The sequence below is a fragment of the Seriola aureovittata genome, chromosome 23 (assembly GCF_021018895.1).
Source record: "Seriola aureovittata isolate HTS-2021-v1 ecotype China chromosome 23, ASM2101889v1, whole genome shotgun sequence".
NCBI classification, from domain to species: domain Eukaryota; kingdom Metazoa; phylum Chordata; class Actinopteri; order Carangiformes; family Carangidae; genus Seriola; species Seriola aureovittata.
In genome coordinates, this window is record NC_079386.1 from 14,574,643 (window position 1) to 14,592,202 (window position 17,560).

General features: G+C 38.1%; 5 long non-coding RNA genes across 6 annotated transcripts; 4 read left to right on the forward strand and 1 right to left on the reverse strand.

Annotated features, from left to right (window-relative positions):
- Window positions 1-741: 741 nt before the first annotated feature.
- On the forward strand, window positions 742-5,140 carry LOC130164086 (uncharacterized). 2 transcript variants are annotated; one of them, XR_008826548.1, is made up of 3 exons: window positions 742-811; window positions 3,487-3,709; window positions 4,113-5,140. It is a non-coding gene; the product is annotated as an uncharacterized LOC130164086 (long non-coding RNA). The 2 variants fall into 2 exon arrangements; XR_008826547.1 differs by having other exon boundaries at window positions 759-811; window positions 2,913-3,709.
- On the reverse strand, window positions 1,393-2,707 carry LOC130164085 (uncharacterized). Its single transcript, XR_008826546.1, has 2 exons — window positions 2,604-2,707; window positions 1,393-2,329 (listed from the first exon to the last, which is right to left on the reverse strand). It is a non-coding gene; the product is annotated as an uncharacterized LOC130164085 (long non-coding RNA).
- A 2,941-nt stretch (window positions 5,141-8,081) lies between the features above and the next one.
- Window positions 8,082-10,166, forward strand: LOC130164611 (uncharacterized). Its single transcript, XR_008826635.1, has 3 exons — window positions 8,082-8,160; window positions 8,393-8,624; window positions 9,122-10,166. It is a non-coding gene; the product is annotated as an uncharacterized LOC130164611 (long non-coding RNA).
- Window positions 10,167-12,177: 2,011 nt separating this feature from the next.
- On the forward strand, window positions 12,178-13,526 carry LOC130164793 (uncharacterized). The gene is made up of 3 exons (XR_008826660.1): window positions 12,178-12,395; window positions 12,599-12,659; window positions 12,890-13,526. It is a non-coding gene; the product is annotated as an uncharacterized LOC130164793 (long non-coding RNA).
- Window positions 13,527-14,047: 521 nt separating this feature from the next.
- On the forward strand, window positions 14,048-16,026 carry LOC130164597 (uncharacterized). The gene is made up of 3 exons (XR_008826633.1): window positions 14,048-14,156; window positions 14,694-14,916; window positions 15,001-16,026. It is a non-coding gene; the product is annotated as an uncharacterized LOC130164597 (long non-coding RNA).
- Window positions 16,027-17,560: the final 1,534 nt, after the last annotated feature.

Here is a 17,560-nt window from a genome sequence, read left to right on the forward strand (position 1 = left end):
TAGATTTTCTTTCATTCATTCATACTTTCATTTCTTTATTCTACTGACTGTTTCCACTGATTTTCCCTGGTGACAGAACATTATCTGATTTCATGTTTTTGGTCTAAATTTGTCCCTGGAGTTGAAATGATGTTGTTAATGATTCATTTTAGTCTTTGATGTTCTGGAGAGATTCTGTGGGGCTCGAAGGAAAGTTGGAAACGTTTGTCTTTTCTCTGTCAATTATCAATACATGGTGAAATGTGCCAGAGGTTTGATGACCGCTCCTGTAGAAGCACAGTGGTACCAGGCTGTGTCATGATATATCTATGGCAACACCATTCTCTAACCCTGACGTATCGTACCTGTAAACTGCCTACACTCACCAAAGCAGAGAGCAGATTGTTGGTGGCTTGACCTGGCTGTAAGTCTGCATTGTGTCTACTTAGGCTAAGCCACAGGGGCTGGTCCGCAGTTTGCAGGTCAGCTGCAGTGTGTGCACCTGCCCTCAACGTTCAAAGAACTAAGAATTGTCTCAGACATAATTCCCCAAAAGTGCACTTCCTCATTCACTATAAGTAGCAGATGATTTGTGTAAAAACAAACATGCTCATCACCCTATAAACTAATTATAATAGACATATATGGTGAAAAGTAAATCTGCAGTATTTTGATTGGCTATCAATGTCTTTGATCTGGGTTAAAATGATTGGTTGCTCTAACCTGTTTATAAGACAAGAGATTTAAAAAGGAGGAATGTCTTGGACATTGAGCACAGACTTTAACATCAGCTGGTATCGATCAGACCAGATTACCACGGCAACAGAGAAAGGTGAGAAAACATCTTGGTTAATTTCATGAATTTTAACTCTATTTAAAAATGACTCTTGGAATTTATTGTCTCTCCTCCTTTTATTCAAAATAGTGACTGACATTATAATCTATACCATTCAATAGGCAGATGCTGCACCCGAAGTATTGTTTATTATCTCTGTATTTTTTTTTCTATACCTAAAAACGTTTCAATAGAGCTAGAACTCAATAAAATTGGAAGCAGTGGCGATTGCTCTAAGACTGCAAGGGAAGCTCAGCTTCCCGTAAAATGTCAACAAAATAACTGGTCAAATAGGGGAGACCGGGGATGGTTGTAACACTTTTTGACTCAGCTCCTATAACTTGCAGAATGTTTGCGGTAGGGTACTCAGATTTTGATACAAAGTACCCTCATTTGTCTACTACAAATAGCAATGTTTTTAACTTCTCCAACTATATCACAGAATTCATTATTTGATGTCAAATGCAAGGAGTGCCATTGTTACAACCTACCCCACTACCAGGGTATGTTGTAACACAACCTGGGGTAAATTGTAACAGCAAGATTGAAGAACTAAAAACTGAGACTACACCACAAAATATGCATCTATATAAGTTTATTGTGCATGTGCCAACACTAAAGCATCTTCCTGTGCTTCACTAAGAACAAAAATAACTCATCACTGATGGCTAAATGAAGAACAGTGTCAGTGTTAACATTAAAAGAGCTTTTTTAAAGAACATATCCTGATAATACCTATGAATGTTACACATACAAATGGAAACCTTCAGCAGGAGGTCAGAAGTAGCTCATAATCCATGTAAAATTACAGGAAGACGTTTGACAATTAGTAAAACAACAAACATGCATACTGTGTCTGTCTTAAATGATAAAACATGAACTTGAGTGTGTGTATCTGTGTGTGTTATCCATCTAATCAGAGTGATCAGAGTCACAGTGGTGACAGATGTATGTGGATTTTCCAGGGGGGCAGTTTTCTTGGGCCCAGAACTTGCAATTTACACATCTGATCCACTTTTCTTTGGGTTTGGAATTTCCAAAGGGCTCCATGCACACAATTCAAAAATCATCTTCATCTGGGGTGTCCTCACCCTTATCCTTGTTCTTCTTGGATCTCTTTTTGGCTGTCTTTCTCTCTGCATTATTTTGTTTGCGTTTCCTCTTTCCAAATATGGCCATTTTCACATTCTTCTTACTACTCTTCTTTTCTTCTTCCTCCAAGGCCTGCTTGTATCTGTGTAGATGTCTGACTTTATCCTTGTCGTACCAGTGGTCTTTCTTGGCCCTGCTTTGGGAAATGGTCTTACAGTAGAGGGACTACTGTGCATTGAAGACTTTTTGACTGCTGTGATAGCCCACACTGGGCAGCTTTCTTGAACCTTGTTCACATGGCAGATGGAGTAGTCTTTGGTGACTGACCTCACTGCTTTTCCCTGCCTCACTTCATCTGATGCAACTTTAAGTACATGTGCAGGCACACCCCTATTTGTTTTCCTCACCCACTGTCTTGGCATACTGAAAAAAAGGAGTAGGATAGAGAAAATATGTGAATTGTGATTATGGGGATGGTTGTAACATTTTCTTATATGGTGTTACAACTATCCCCACCCCTGTCAGCCAATGTTTACCTAGCTGTATCAGCATGGTGGTTTGAAATTAGCATGGATGAAATGACTCACATTTTACGTAAGAACCTACTCTCTTACCCGATACAAGTTACCTAATTCAAACTTCAACAGCATCAGTACTAATCAAAATATAGACTTGGTCCCAAAAATTACTTTCTTACCTGAAAATTGATGTTTTGACTGTAAAATCTGCACACTTCCTCTCACAGCCATCCAAATTCACATGCAAGATCAGGGAGGAAGTGGATATACATGAAATTGATCACATGACTCTCATGTTATCCCTTATTGGTGAAAGTGATGCTGTTACAACTATCCCTTTGTTACAATAACCATCCCCGGTCTCCCCTATGTGCTGTTGTGTGAACATTTCATTGACTAAATATGCGCTAGAACACGTTCATCGTTTGTTCAGAATCAGCTACTTATCACAGGTGACCGACACGACTTCTTCTCATTCATCCCCGCAGCGCCACAGTGCTTTACACAGTGCAGACGCCGGTTGTTCCACTGCAGCGAAACTAGACGGTCATTGGATAAATGCTGGCCCCCCACATCGGACGCTCAGCGTCTCTGGGGTCTATGGAGCAGTGGGCTGGCCCGGACGCTCGGCTTCTGCATGATGATTGCATGATCTGTCTGAAGCTGAGTCCCTTTTTGATTGACAGCGAAATGAAGTATAAGCATCCACCGGAGCATTTTTCAAGTTTTTCATTCCGTTGTTCGGAGTTGATCTGGAGACGTTACTGATCCTCGGCGACTTTGTCTTTGTTAAAAACGACCAGCGTTGTGTTTGGCGACTCTCTTCTGTCACTCTGCGATTTCTGTCCCCAGCGAGCAGCGGCAGCTGCGGAGCCTCTCCCCGCGTCACGATCACTCACACGCACAGGCGGTCCAGAGGAGGCATTTCAGAGTGTCCTGAAAAGTTATGGCCAGTTCTTTGGTTCAGGGAGATGAGGTCTGCACTTCAAGTCCTGTATTCAAACCAGGACTTGCAGGACAACTTTTGAATATCACATTTTCAGTTAAACTTTCTCTCTCTAGACAAAATGAACATCATTCTCCTGACTGCCATCACCTTCACTTTAGCCCCTGTTTGCGGGAGGCAAAGCGTGTTTGATGGCAACAGCATGGACTGGTCAGACTTGGCATCACCCCTCTTACAACCCTGTGAAGGAAGGAGCCACGTGGATAAGTATACGGAATTTGTCGACAGACACATCCTTCAAGGCTCCTTTGACAGAAGTTCTATGCAGCAATGGAAAAGGTGACTTTTAAACGTTTTAAATGATTTCCTTGTGAAAGAGCCAGGAATTATTTGCTAAATTTTAATTGAGTGCAATTCTTCTTAATCCTACTTCAGTCCTAAATGCTTATGCAACTGTCAGTATATCAAATCATTGTTGGTTGCATTGTATTTAAATCTGCAGCAGAATAATGTCATTTGTAGGTAATTAAAGTTTCCTTCCATCATGGTGTAAAATTCATCCACATTAAAAAAAAAAAAAAGAAATGAATAATTAGAAGACATTGGTCTGACTTAAACAATGTGCAGTGAAATATTGATTTGTCATACCTCCCTGACCCCGGAGGAGAATGATATCTCGCTGCCATGTATGCAAGACATTATGGAAGTGACAAATAAATCTGATTCTGGTTTCGTTATACAGGTATTTACACAAAAAAGGACTCTGTGGCAGAACTCTGGTGCAGACCTTCATCGATGCCAGACTGCGAGCTGTCCAGCAGATCTGCAGCAGGTCAGGCTGGCGTCTGCAGGGTCACTCAGGTAACTTGTGCATCAGCACGTCACGCATGCAGGTGTATGATGTCATATCTGACCAAAATTGCACTTTGAATAGGATGATTGTACAACCTGACAACCGGGAAGTGATTGTGGCATGTGATAATGTTAATTATCAGTGCCTCCCTGTCCATTTTGAGAGAAACAGAGGCCAAAGTCCGAGCAATAGACCCTGTATTTGAGTTGGACACTCAGTTTCAGTTGTCAGGTTTATTATTCCCTGACATCTAAATATTTCTATCAAGCTTTGCCAAGTGATTTTTGCTCATAAAAATATAAAGAAATATTGGCATGTGATTTTTTTTTTTAAAGCAACACATTCTTTCTGCCCCCACGAGCATGTTGTCAGGATGAATATGTGCTGTGCATAACAGAAAAAATGTTTTTATTATATAATGTGATTTAAATTGCCATTCAATCTTCCTATTAAGAATGTTTTCTGCTGTGACAGAAGTACATTTTATGCTAAAGCTCATTTACAACTTAAAGAAAAACTGTAAACTACTGGTACATAAACGTAAAACCCAAAGTTTTGTTTTCAGATGGATTAGAATTCGCTCGACCACTTGAAATTAATTTTTCTGTAATTTGTATCAGTTAACTCCTTTTGCATAGATTGGTTTTGTCAAACTGTGTTGTAATCCTTTTTTTGTAATTGCTTCGTATACAGTCAAATTCCTTCTGTCAAAATGATTCTCATGTAAGATTACTATCATGTCTTTCTTTTGGCAAAAAAAAATGTTTGAATCTGTGAAATCTGTGATTATTTTATTCTTTAAGACGCATATCATTAATGATAGCTGGTTGCTGATGCTGTTTTCTGAGTTCATTTTTGTTCATGTGAAGAACTGATATTTTCTTCTGTGTTCTGCAGAACTCACAATAAATACTGCAAATTGATGATGGTGTTTGGGCGTGCTGGTGTTGCTGCTTATTACACATGACGTGTGATAAGGAACTGCATACATTCTACATTTAATGCAGACATAAAGTAAACATACTTTACAGCTTGTATTATCTTTCCTTTAACGGTTTAATTTTTCTTCTACATAATGACATTTGTTGTAACCATCCATCATGACACCCCACTAAATACTTCATCCATATGCATCAGTTGATCTGTTGACAGGCAGCCATATTCTAGGTTCATACCTCGTCCTGTTTGAAAAAAAGTCTCTAAATTTAGCGCCTAATGTGATAAATTAGCAAAAGAGAGAACGCACCAGTTCTCAGGTCTCGGCTCTGCCTATACACATTTCATTTACACTGATGCAATTCTCACTTATTATCTTTAATAGAAAACACACACTAAAGAGATTAACAGCCAACACAAGGAAATTAGAAAAAATGCAAATATGTGACGTAAAATTCCTCTTCTGTGGATTTGTATTATTTTGCAGAATAGTTGAGCCTAAACAAAGATCGCATTCATTACTTTGAAGTACAATGCACAGAGCCGTTTCTTGCTATATGTGGACTATGCAGATGCATTGGGCCCCCGCAGCCACTAGGGGGCCCCTAAACTGCAATTTCAGCCTCAATACATTTGGGCAGAATTAAAATGACTTGTCTTTATTTGTAGCCAGCAAAGCCTCCTCATATGTTTAGTGAAACACTTATATGCTTAAAAATTTAATGTAGGATATAAACAAAACAAATTTTATAGGCCTATAATGTGAATTTTGCCTTATAAATAAAATGTATTATTATTATTATTAGGCCTATTGTTATTATTTACTACTACAAGTAAAGCAGTGGATTATTCATATAGCACTGTGAATTTTGAATGATCATCGTGTAAAGAAAGATTGTCCTATTCTCTCTCCTATTGTATTTTGCATATGTATTCTGTGGTTAGTTGATGACTCTGCTGATTTAGTTGCAGTCTTTGCCACATTTATTACAATATATATTGTGACAATGTAGTTTGCTGATGTGAACAAACCTCCCTCTATTCCTACAATAGTTAAGTTTTTGATGTAGTGTATATTTTGTTATTCAACACAACACAAATGAAAGTAAATTTAATTTCTACTATACTGTATGTGACTGCTTGTTCTGCCCTCAGTAAGAATACAAGGTAAGACCATATCATCAGTTAGATACAAGTTGTCCACTTTGTAATGCCCTGCCAAATATAGGTAAAAATACTCCCTCTATATTATAGAGTGCTTATCACTAATTTACCATTATTTTAATTACTTTAAAGAGTACAATGTGCAGATGAAAGCAGAAAAATCCTGAAAGTGACAACTTTGAAATTGGGTGCATGTTTAAAGGGACACTATATATATATGTATATGTGTACAAAAAAATGATTATGAATTTCTTTATAAGTGCAACATAACTGAAATCATACTAAAATATTTTCCTATGATCAAGTTCTCTTGGTCACCTAAGCAGCTTTGTCTTTGCAGGTGTAATTCTGAAATACTTTGGAGTTTTGAGGAAGATAATGAAAACATAAGACTGATCATACAGATCATGATCACAAAGTAGTGTAATCATGTTATACAGTTAAAATGGTCCTAAAGGGGTTTTAGTGTTACATGTGAAAAGCTCCTTACTACCTGCAACATTAGTATTATTCTGACTAGTTTTTTTGTTTTTATTGTTTGCACATTATTATGGATGCTGGTTCATTGTATTTTTATTCTAAGTAAATTTAGTAATGGCCTAATTTATTTTCTGTTCATCTGGGCAATGGCCCAATGTACTTATTTTCTTATTGTTTTAGTTGGGAGGGGGAGACTTTTTATGTTGAGTTATGTTTCATGTTTAAGAACTTTGTTCTCAAAATTTAAAACAAAGATTTTTGAGGAAAATGCTGCATCTGTTGCAGTTCTTGACATAGAGGAACCTCATTGTTTACCTTTTATTATCATTTTCTGAAGGTTTAAATTGCTTGGATCAACTTGAGATGTTTAATTTGAATTTGAGAGAGTTTTTCACGAATCAAGCCTTTTTTCCTCTTAAAGTGTAAAAGATTGATGCATCTCCACCGATCATCTTAAAGGGTTAAGAATCCCCATCGTAGTTTGACAAAGTAGGGGCCCCCAAACAGCATCTTGCATAGGGCCCCTGAAAAGCTAGAAACAGCCCTGACAATGCATCAGCATACAGTATATTTGTGGAGTATTACCAGTATTACCAGCACTTTCATGAACTTGGTCTCACCACAGTGACTCAGCTTCACATGTGAGCTCCCCACAAAATGACACTTTCTCACATGTCAGGAAACGTTTCTCTTTTCTCAGTCAATTATCGACACATGGTGAAATGTGCCAGAGGTTGGATGACCGCTCCTGTAGAAGCGCAGTATTCGTGTTAAATGATATATGACTTATCATTAGGTGCTGCAGTGGGTACCAGGCTGTGTCATGATATATCTATGGCAACACCATTCTCTAACCCTGACGTATCGTACCTTTAAACTGCCTACATTCACCCAAGCAGAGAGCAGATTGTTGGTGGCTTGACCTTACTGTAAGTCTGCATTGTGTCTACTTAGGCTAAGCCACAGGGGCTGGTCTGCATTTTCATTATTGTCTCAACAGTTTGCATGCCAGCTGCAGTGTGTGCACCTTCCCTCAACTTTCAAGGACCTGAATTGTCTCAGACATAGTTCCCCAAAAGTGCACTTCCTCATTCCCCGTAAATGGCAGGTGGTCTGTGTCAACACAAACATGCTCATCACCCTATAAACTAATTATAATAGACATATATGGTGAAAAGTAAGTTTGCAGTATTTTGATTGGCTATCAATGTCTTTGATCTGGGTTAAAATGATTGGTTGCTCTAAACTGTTTACGAGACAAGAGATTTAAAAAGGAGGAATGTCTTTGGACATTGAGCACAGACTTTAACATCAGCTGGTATCGATCATCTCCAGATTACCACGGCAACAGAGAAAGGTGAGAAAACATCTTGGTTAATTTCATTAATTTTAACTCATCTGACATTATAATCTGTACCATTCAATAGGCAGATGCTGCACCCAAAGTATTGTTTATTATCTCTGTATTTATTTTTTATTTTATTAATTTTTAAATGTATTTGTTTATTTATTTTTTACTGTAAAATCAATTCAATAGAGCTAGAACTCAAAAACAACAACTCTTTTTTTCTTTCTATCACTCTCACTAGACAAAATGAACATCATTCTCCTGACGGCCATCATCGTCACCTTAGCCCCTGTTTGCGGGGGGCAAAGCGTGTTTGATGGCAACATCACGGACTGGTCCGACTTCTCTGACCAGACCTCCCTCCACTTACGACCCTGTCAGAGAGGGAACAGCATCGGCAACTATAAAACATTCGTCCACAGACACATCCTTCAAGAGTACTTTGACAGAAATTCTAAACATCAGTGGAAAAGGTGACTTTTGAACGTTTTAAATAATTATTCCCTTGTGAAAGAGCCAGGAATTATTAGCAAAGTTTTAATTGAGTGCAATTCTTCTTAATCCTACTTCGGTGCTAAATGCTTATGCAACTGTCAGCTGCTGTTTGGTTTTCTATTTTCTTTATTTTTTTTAATAACACAGTGAATGACCTGGCAGTTAGACTCAGTTCAGACAACAACAGCTATTATATCTGTTATATCAAAAGGTTGCATTGTATTTAAATCTGCAGCAGAATAATGTCATTTGTAGGTAATTAAAGTTTCCTTCCATCATGGTGTAAAATTCATCCACATTAAAAAAAAAAAAAAGAAATGAATAATTAGAAGAAATTGGTTTGACTTAAACAATGTGCAGTGAAATATTGATTTGTCATACCTCCCTGACCCCGGAGGAGAATGATATCTCGCTGCCATGTATGCAAGACATTATGGAAGTGACAAATAAATCTGATTCTGGTTTCGTTATACAGGTATTTACACAGAAAAGGACTCTGTGGCAGAACTCTGGTGCAGACCTTCATCGATGCCGGAGTGGGAGCTGTCCAGCAGATCTGCGGCTGGTCAGGCCGGCGCCTGAAGGGTCACTCAGGTAACTTGTGCATCAGCACGTCATGCATGCGGTTGTATGATGTCAGATCTAGCCACAATTGCCGTTGTATTAGGGTACGAAAATACCAAAAGCAAGTGATTGTGGCATGTGATAAGGTTTATAATCAGTGCCTCCCTGTCCATTTTGAGAGAAACAGAGGCCAAAGACCGAGCAATAGACCCTGTGCTTGAGTTTCTGGAGGGTCAGTGGACACTCAGTTCCAGTTGTCAGGTTTATTATTCCTTGACATCTAAATATTTCTATCAAGCTTTGCCAAATGATTTTTGCTCATAAAAATATAAAGAAATATTGGCATGGGATTTTTTTTTTTAAGCAACACATTCTTTCTGCCCCCACGAGCATGTTGTCAAGATGAATATGTGCTGTGCATAACAGAAAAAAATGTTTTATTATATAAATGATGTGATTTAAATTAGGATTCAATCTTCCTATTAAGAATGTTTTCTGCTGTGACAGAAGTACATTTTATGCTAAAGCTCATTTACAACTTAAAGAAAAACTGTAAACTACTGGTACATAAACGTAAAACCCAAAGTTTTGTTTTCAGATGGATTAATATTCGCTCGACCACTTGAAATTAATTTTTCTGTAATTTGTATCAGTTAAATCCTTTTGCATAGATTGGTTTTGTCAAACTGTGTTGTAATCCTTTTTTTTAATTGCTTCGTATACAGTCAAATTCCTTCTGTCAAAATGATTCTCATGTAAGATTACTATCATGTCTTTCTTTTGGCAAAAAAAAAATGTTTGAATCTGTGAAATCTGTGATTATTTTATTCTTTAAGACGCATATCATTAATGATAGCTGGTTGCTGATGCTGTTTTCTGAGTTCATTTTTGTTCATGTGAAGAACTGATATTTTCTTCTGTGTTCTGCAGAACTCACAATAAATACTGCAAATTGATGATGGTGTTTGGGCGTGCTGGTGTTGCTGCTTATTACACATGACGTGTGATAAGGAACTGCATACATTCTACATTTAATGCAGACATAAAGTAAACATACTTTACAGCTTGTATTATCTTTCCTTTAACGGTTTAATTTTTCTTCTACATAATGACATTTGTTGTAACCATCCATCATGACACCCCACTGAATACTTCATCCATATGCATCAGTTGATCTGTTGACAGGCAGCCATATTCTACGTTCATACCTCGTCCTGTGTGAAAAAGTCTCTCAATGTGATAAATTAGCAAAAGAAACAATGCAACAGTTCTCAGGTCTCTGCTCTGCCTGTACACATTTCATTTACATTGATGCAATTCCCTCTTCTAATTTTTAATAGAAAACACACACTAAAAAGATTAACATTCAACACAAGGACATTAGACAAAAATACCAATATGTGAAGTAAAATTCCTCTTCTGTGGATTTTTATGATTTTGCAGAATAGTTGAGCCTAAATAGAGACTGCATTCATTAGTTTGAAGTACAATGCATCAGCATACAGTATATTTGTGGAGTATTACCAGTATTACCAGCACTTTCATGAACTTGGTCTCACCACAGTGACTCAGCTTCACATGTGAGCTCCCCACAAAACGACACTTTCTCACATGTCAGGAAACGTTTGTCTTTTCTCTGTCAATTATTGATACATGGTGAAATGTGCCAGAGGTTGGATGACCGCTCCTGTAGAAGCGCAGTATTCGTGTTAAATGATATATGACTTATCATTAGGTGCTGCAGTGGGTACCAGGCTGTGTCATGATATATCTATGGCAACACCATTCTCTAACCCTGACGTATCGTACCTTTAAACTGCCTACACTCACCCAAGCAGAGAGCAGATTGTTGGTGGCTTGACCTTGCTGTAAGTCTGCATTGTGTCTACTTAGGCTAAGCCACAGGGGCTGGTCCGCATTTTCATTATTGTCTCAACAGTTTGCAGGTCAGCTGCAGTGTGTGCACCTGCCCTCAACTTTCAAGGACCTGAATTGTCTCAGACATAGTTCCCCAAAAGTGCACTTCCTCATTCCCCGTAAATGGCAGGTGGTCTGTGTCAACACAAACATGCTCACCACCCTATAAACTAATTATAATAGACATATATGGTGAAAAGTAAGTTTGCAGTATTTTGATTGGCTATCAATGTCTTTGATTGGGTTAAAATGATTGGTTGCTCTAAACTGTTTACGAGACAAGAGATTTAAAAAGGAGGAATGTCTTTGGACATTGAGCACAGACTTTAACATCAGCTGGTATCGATCATCTCCAGATTACCACGGCAACAGAGAAAGGTGAGAAAACATCTTGGTTAATTTCATTAATTTTAACTCCATTTTAAAAATGACTTTTTATTGTCATTCCTCCTTTTATTCAAAATAGTGACTGACATTATAATCTATACCATTCAATAGGCAGATGCTGCACCCGAAGTATTGTTTATTATCTCTGTAGTTATATTTTTTTCTATAACTAAAAACGTTTCAATAGAGCTAGAACTGAATAAAATTAAGTGCATCTCTTCCAAATAACCTGAAGCATGTTCAGTGCTTCAGATCGTATGTTATTTATAAATTATTAGTTTAGGAGATATTGAGAATAACAGATGATTGGTGGGACTGTCGGTCTACACCACAGTGATATACTGAAGACTGTGTATATCAAAGTAGTTTCAAGTGAGATAATGGTTCATTCAACAGTTGCAGTTGGTGTTGAGGTTGTGTTATGTGCCAGGCAAGGGCAGGCTGTTTGTTTTTGTTCACTCCCTCTCTCTCTCTCTATCTCTCTCTCTCTCTCTCTCTCTCCCTCACTTGGTTTCCCTCCAGGTGCTGATTGGTGATTGGGCTCCACCTGAGCAGACTAGTGGAGAATGTCTTATTGTCCCAGTGGCCAATCATCTGCCTCGAGTCCTCCAATAAAAGGGGAGCCTGAAGGAGGAGCTCTCTCTCATTCTTCCTGATAGTAATAAGCCTGCCAGGTGTGTTTATGAATAAGATGACCGCTCCTGTAGAAGCGCAGTATTCATGTTAAATGGTATGACTTATCATTAGGTGCTGCAGTGGGTACCAGGCTGTGTCATGATATATCTACGGGCGCTCTGAGAGGCAACACCATTCTCCAGCCCTGACGTATCGTACCTTTAAACTGCCCACGCTCACCTGAGGTGTGAGGGCTGACATGTCAGGTGAGAACGCTGCCCTCTGTAGTTTGGGTTAGGGAGAGTTTCCTGCCTTTTATAAGGACAGGTGTGGGCAATCGGCGCCTCTTTGTCTAAATCCTGGTAGATGTGTGGTAGCACCGCTTGGTGTGTGCAGGTAAGGGAGAGCTGTGGATAAACTGATTTTTCTGGGATGATTGCAAATATAATGAAGTTTCTTGTATATTCAGATGTACAGAGGTTGTGTCCTGATCGAGTCTGTCTGATGCTCTGCCGCCTGGTGTTGAAAAGGTAGGCCACAGGTTACTGTTTGGCTTGATCTAAATGTAGGCCTATCACTAATGAAATAAAATGATTTAATCCTTTAGGAAATGAAGCCCTCGTCTTTCCATCCAGTTTGAGCCAGAATAGTTGGCTTTAGCAAGTTAACAAATTGTTTTAGTAATGTAGGAGAGTTATTCCCTTTGAGGTATTTTTGCCAGTTGTGTATATGATTTTCACCATGTTTTTCCTCACTGCAGACTTAAGTGCCAGACTGCTGCTTTGCCGGGCCATCTTGCTTTGCTTGCCTGTGCCACTTCCTCTACATGGTCTGGCCTCACTTGATTTGCTTTGTCGGAGCCAGTTTGTCCATATTGCCTGGTTTCACTGGCCTATCTTAACTGGGACTAGACCCTAGATTTGTGTGGATTTCCCATGATTTGTATATTGTTTTGATCTACTGCTATTCATTCATTGGATTCAGGAATGTCTTTCACCTTTGTGAACCTGAACCAACTGAAATTCATGCTTTGTTTTGTTTCATTTCCTTTCAGGCAGCAGAACGAGCTGTGGGGAGTACGCGTGGCTTCCACCTTGCATGCAGTGTGGTCATTTGCATGTCTTGTAGTTTTGTTTCTACTTGCCAGTGTGAGTTGCGGTGTTAGCGAGCACCAGGTGATCACGTGGTGGTATTTATTGGGATGTGTGTTAAAAGCTCCCCACAGTGTGTATGTTGTCTGATTTTATTTTGGATCATAAGTACCACTGTTATTCCATACTGGGGTCTGTTCCCTGTTAGCTGTTACTGTTTTAGCATTTATTAGATTTGATGAATAAAACTTTTCTGAACATAACCTTGTTCTCTTTTGTTCTCCAGGGCTGCAGCCACAAGTATTAAATTTGCTAAATAAATTTTTTTGTCTAGTAGTGAACTGAATGCACGTCTCTGCTCTACGTGGGCCTCTAAATTTGTATTGTGTCGACACGTATGAAGTTGATGACCTATTGGTTTATATAGATACCATACTGGTCTGAAAACTGTGCTGTCACCCAAGCAGAGAGCAGATTGTTGGTGGCTTGACTTGGCTGTAAGTTTGCATTGTCTCTACTTAGGCTAAGCCACAGGGGCTGGTCCGCATTTTCATTGTCTCAACAGTTTGCGTGTGTGTGTGTGTGTGTGTGTGTGTGTGTGTGTGTGTGTGTGTGCGCCCTCAACTTTCAAGGACCTGAATTTTCGCTCTCATTGTTCCCCAAAAGTGCACTTCCTCATTGCCCGTAAATGGCAGATGGTCTGTGCCAACACAAACCTTACCCTATAAACTAATTATAATAGACATATATGGTGAAAAGTAAACCTGCAGTATTTTGATTGGCTATCAATGTCTTTGATTTGGATTAAAATGATTGGTTGCTCTAAACTGTTTGAGACAAGAGGTTTAAAAAGGAGGAATGTCTTTGGACATTGAGCACAGACTTTAACATCAGCTGGTATCGATCATCTCCAGATTACCACGGCAACAGAGAAAGGTGAGAAAACATCTTGATTAATTTTAACTCCATTTATAAATGACTTTTGGAATTTATTGTCTCTCCTCCTCTTATTCAAAATAGTGACTGACATTATAATCTATACCATTCAATAGGCATATGCTGCACCCAAAGTATTGTTTATTATATTTGTATTTATTTTTTTTCTATAACTAAGAACGTTTCAATAGAGCTAGAACTGAATAACATTAAGTGCATCTCTTCCAAATAACCCAAAGCATGTTCAGTGCTTCAGATCGTATGTAATTTATAAATTATTAGTTTAGGAGATATTGAGAATCAGATGATTGGTGGGACTGTCGGTCTACACCACAGTGATATACTGAAGACTCTCTATATCAAAGTAGTTTCGAGTGAGATAATGGTTCATTCAACACTTGCAGTTGGTGTTGATCCTACACCTCGTGTGTTTCACTGACGAACCTATTTTGTATTTCATATTCAATTTTTTTTTTTTTTTTTTTTTTTTTTTTAATTTTTGAATATCACATTTTCAGTTAAACTTTCTCTCTCTAGACAAAATGAACATCATTCTCCTGATTGCCATCACCTTCACTTTAGCCCCTGTTTGCGGGGGGCAAATCGTGTTTGATGGCAACATCACGGACTGGTCCGACTTGGCATCACCCCTCTTACAACCCTGTGAAGGAAGGAGCCACGTGGCTAAGTATAGGGCATTTGTCAACAGACACATCCTTCAAGGCTCCTTTGACAGAAATTCTATACAGCAATGGAAAAGGTGACTTAAACGTTTTAAATAATTATTTCATTGTGAAAGACATTATGGAAGTGACAAATAAATCTGTTTCTGGTTTCGTTAAAGTTATTTACAAGGAAAAAGACTCTGTGGCAGAGCTCCAGTGCAGACCTTCATCGATGCCAGACTGGGAGCTGTCCATCAGATCTGCAGCAGGTCAGGCCGGCGTCTGCAGGGTTCCTCAGGTAACTTGTGCATCAGCAGGTCACTGATGCAGGTGTATGATGTCATATCTGACCAAAATTGCAGTATGAATAGGATGAATGTACAACCTGACAACCGGGAAGTGATTGTGGCATGTGATAAGGTTAATAATCAGTGCCGTCCTGTCCATTTTGAGAAATACAGAGGCCAAAGTCCGAGCAATAGACCCTGTACTTGAGTTGGACACTCAGTTCCAGTTGTCAGGTTTATTATTCCTTGACATCTAAATATTTCTATCAAGCTTTGCCAAATGATTTTTGCTCATAAAAATATAAAGAAATATTGGCATGTGATTTTTTTTTTTTTTTATAAAGCAACACATTCTTTCTGCCCCCACGAGCATGTTGTCAGGATGAATATGTGCTGTGAATAACAGAATTTCTTTTTTTTAATATATAAATGATGTGATTTAAATTAGGATTCAAATGTTTTCTGCTGTGACAGAAGTACATTTTATGCTAAAGCTCATTTACAACTTAAAGAAAACTAAACTACTGGTACATAAATGTAAAACCCAAAGTTTTGTTTTCAGATGGATTAGAATTCGCTCGACCACTTGAAATTAATTTTTCTGTCATTTGTATCAGTTAAATCCTTTTACATAGATTGGTTTTGTCAAACTGTGTTGTAATCCTTTTTTTTAATTGCTATGTATACAGTCAAATGCCTTCTGTCAAAATGATTCTCATGTAAGATTACTGTCATGTCTTTCTTTTGGCAAAAAAAAAGTTTGAATCTGTGAAATCTGTGATTATTTTATTCTTTAAGACGCATATCATTAATGATAGCTGGTTGCTGATGCTGTTTTCTGAGTTCATTTTTGTTCATGTGAAGAACTGATATTTTCTTCTGTGTTCTGCAGAACTCACAATAAATACTGCAAATTGATGATGGTGTTTGGGCGTGCTGGTGTTGCTGCTTATTACACATGACGTGTGATAAGGAACTGCATACATTCTACATTTAATGCAGACATACAGTAAACATACTTTACAGTTTGTATTATCTTTCCCTTAACGGATTAATTTTTCTTCTACATAATAACATTTGTTGTAACCATCCATCATGACACCCCACTGAATACTTCATCCATATGCATCAGTTGATCCGTTGACCGGCAGCCATATTCTAGGTTCATACCTCGTCCTGTTTGGGGGGGGGGGGGAGTCTAAATTTAGCGCCAAATGTGATAAATTAGCAAAAAGAATGCACCAGGTCTCTGCTCTGACTATACACATTTCATTTGCATTGATGCAATTCTTCTAATTTTTTATAGAAAACACACAAAGAGATTAACAGTCAACACAAGGACATTAGACAAAAATGCCAGTATGCGGTGTTGACCCGAGGCAAATTGTCTTGAAGGAGCAACATGGATGAAGCTGTAATTGTTCATTCATATAATTGTTTCTTATGCACTCCCTGACAAGTTGACAACAGAGATAAGGCACGGTTTGTGGTTGTGAAAGTCAAACAGAGGAAGAATTGAAGCCAAATATCACCACGAGTTGTGAAAACAATTTTCACCGTTGAGCAATAAATCTGTAAATTTGCAGTATTTTGACTTGATGTTAATCTGTTTGCTTTAGGTTAAAATTATTGGTTAACAACTGTTTACAAGAAATGAATTTTTGAAAAGGACTGTCTTTAGACTTGAGCAAATACATCAGTTGGTATTGATTCTCTCCAGATTAACACAGCAACAGAGAAATGTGAGAAAATGTCTCTCCACTTGTCTCTAAAATAGAAATTTTGTCAAATTTAATTCATTTTATTCTTCCATTTCAAAATTACTTTTTTGCAATTTTTTGTCTCTTCATTTATTTAGCTATTGATTTTCTACAATAAGGTTCAAACTGCAACTGCTATGTGTTATATCAAAAGGCCACATCATATTTTCAATTTTAAATCAGCAGCAAAAAAACAAACCTAATAAGAAGAAAATGGTTAAACATTCATGCTTCTGCCTCAGCCTTTTTTGTATTGGGTCTCACCCCCCGCAGTTTTACACATACACAAGTTCCCCACAAAAGTGCACTTCTTCATTTTCAGAGATAGTTTATTTGTGTTGTCAAGTACATGCACATTACCCTACTGTGCACTCATTTATTGTCAATGATCATTGCAAAAGCGTAGTTTGCAGTACTTTGATTGGATGTTCACATGACAAACTAATCTCACAAAACGGGACAAACACTCATCTTCTCCAGAGTATCACAGCGACATTTACTGTACATCTGGCTGATTAGAGCAGGTGAGACAACCTCCTTATTCATACCAAACCTGGCCTGGTCCTCTATACCTCTTTAAGTTAAGCCTCGTCCACATGCTGGCTAGAGTCCAATTAGGTCTAAAATAAATAAATAAAATTATTGTGCATAATAAAGATTATTGTGTTCTTTGTAACCTAAATCCCTGAGAT